Genomic DNA, 2,272 nt, shown 5'->3' on the forward strand with positions numbered 1-2,272 from the left:
AGCCCAGAAAACATCTATCCCTTGGGATTTCCCATATGATGGAGACTTTGCCTATTTCTTCCATGCTCAATTCTGGTTATCTTAAGGAATCTGTTGTGGCTTCAGCCACAGCTGGACTACAATGCCTTCCCCTCTTCACCTGCTTTTGCTGGAATGGTGGGAGCAGTTTTCTGTGTTGGAGACCAGATGCCTTTTCTTGTAGAAATGCTCAATTACAGTTGGACCAGAACCCTTAGTGCAGTGTAATCCTTCAGATACATTGTGGGTTAAAGAGGCATGCAACTCTGCTTTTGCGTGGGAATCTAAACAACCTTTCATGACATTGCTTCTAGGGGAAAATGCAGTTTGAGTTCCAAATAATTGCCTTATAAACAAACACATTCAGTGCCTGTGTTGGGAACTGCCTGTTCTGTGAGCTAAGAAGTTAGTTGTTTTTTACAAAATGGATTTTCCCCTTCTGTCCTTAGGTCAGCCATGCTTTTCTGAATCATGTGTTGTGTGTTTTACATCAATTAAAATAATTTTCTCTGAAATTATACTAGAACATCTGTTCATTCATCCATCAATGTGTCTATCCACTTCTTTGAACAGTATGCTCATTTTTAATGTGCTATTGATATAGTATTTATTAAAGTCTTTCTACTTTTTACTATTCTTGTACCTGCTAAGGATTTTTGTTGGCATTGAGTGTATGTAGTTTCCATGCACGAAAGCTAAATGGAAAGTTTCAGTACTCGCTTTGGCAGCACAGATACTAAAATTGGAACGATGCAGAAAAGATTAGCATGGCCCCTGAGCAAGGATGACATACGAATTTGTGAAGCGTTCCAGATTTTCCAGATGTGTAAGTAGAACTTTTGTTAAATCAAAAAAAGAAAAAAGAAGAAAGAAAGTTTCATTGGTCTATACGATTCTCTGCTATATGCTAAGGTCTTCCAGGGCAGGACTAAGTCAGTCTCCTTTGCACCCTTTTTGCTTAAGAAGTCTTTTCTTGCACTGAACTGAAACACCATAGTTCTGACCCGTTTTGAAATACATTACCATGGCACTTGGCAATGAAGAACTTACCTCATTATAGCTGTCTTTCTTGGCCACTGAGATCAATCAGGTTCAAATCTAGATTAGGTGATTATTGCTTTCAAGAATAAAGAAATTCTTTCATATCCTTGTGGTAGGCACTGGCTTGCTCATCACACACATTTCCTCCTCTAATGTGAGTGCATTTCCCAAGATCCTTTGTAGTGAGAGGTGGCCAAGTTCTAGGCAATGAAAGGTGAATGGAAATGAGCGTGCCACTTCCAGGCTCTGGCTGACAGACACTTCCCATGTATAACTTCCCATGCTCTTTCCCTGTTTGTTGGATGAGTGCAGAGGACTGTGAGGCCCAGGAGGAATAAAGAGTACCCAAGATGGAAGTAGCCTGGGTCCTTGAGTGACCATGTGGAAGTCCACTCAGTCAGCAACACCCATTTCCGACGTCACATGAATAAGAAATAAATTTCTACTGTATTCAGTCACTGAGATTATGGGGTTTCTCTCTTTTAGAAGCTGGCATCACCCTAATACAATTTTCCTTAAACATATTTGAGAACTGTTTTGTCCTTTGTATATGTAGATGATGATTATATTCTGATAGCAGTTCTCTGATACCAACTGGGTGTTCTACAATTCAAATCAATTCGATTCAATTCAATTCTGACACTAAGTAGAGTTAGCCCAAATCCCTTAACCTACAGGTTAAGGGGCTCAGTCCTATAATACTTCTCCCACTTCAGACGCCAGCTACATACAGGTCCTGGGTATTCCCAAGCCACCTGCACTTCTGCCTGGCTATCTACAAATCTGGGAGTTCCCATGACCACTCCTACCTTCAGGTTCAATAATTCACTAAAATGACTCACAGAATCCATAGAAAGTGTTGTACTTATGATTACACTTTTATTGTAGAGGATACAACTCAGGAACAGCCAAATGAAAGAGATGAATAGGACAAGGTCTGGGGGGCAGGTGGCATAGAGCTTCTATGCCCTTTCCTTGTGGAATCAGGGCACACTATCTTCCAAGAGCATCCATGTGTTCACCATTTCATTATGTAACATGATGGATTAAATTATTGGTCACAAGATTGAACCCAATCTCCAGCTTCCCTCCACTCCTTAGAGGTGGGGTGGGGGTGGGGCTGAAAAGTCCAACTGTCCAATCATATGCTTGGTCTTTCTGGTCACCAATCCCATCCTGAAGTTATCTAGAGACCCACCACGAGTCACTTCAT

At 41.1% G+C, this 2,272-nt stretch overlaps 1 non-coding gene across 1 annotated transcript; it reads left to right on the plus strand.

The window, feature by feature from the left end:
* Positions 1-730: 730 nt before the first annotated feature.
* Positions 731-837, plus strand: LOC122235553. Its single transcript, XR_006213608.1, has one exon. It is a non-coding gene; the product is annotated as a U6 spliceosomal RNA (small nuclear RNA).
* Positions 838-2,272: the final 1,435 nt, after the last annotated feature.

This window comes from Panthera tigris, chromosome X (genome assembly GCF_018350195.1).
Source record: "Panthera tigris isolate Pti1 chromosome X, P.tigris_Pti1_mat1.1, whole genome shotgun sequence".
NCBI classification, from domain to species: domain Eukaryota; kingdom Metazoa; phylum Chordata; class Mammalia; order Carnivora; family Felidae; genus Panthera; species Panthera tigris.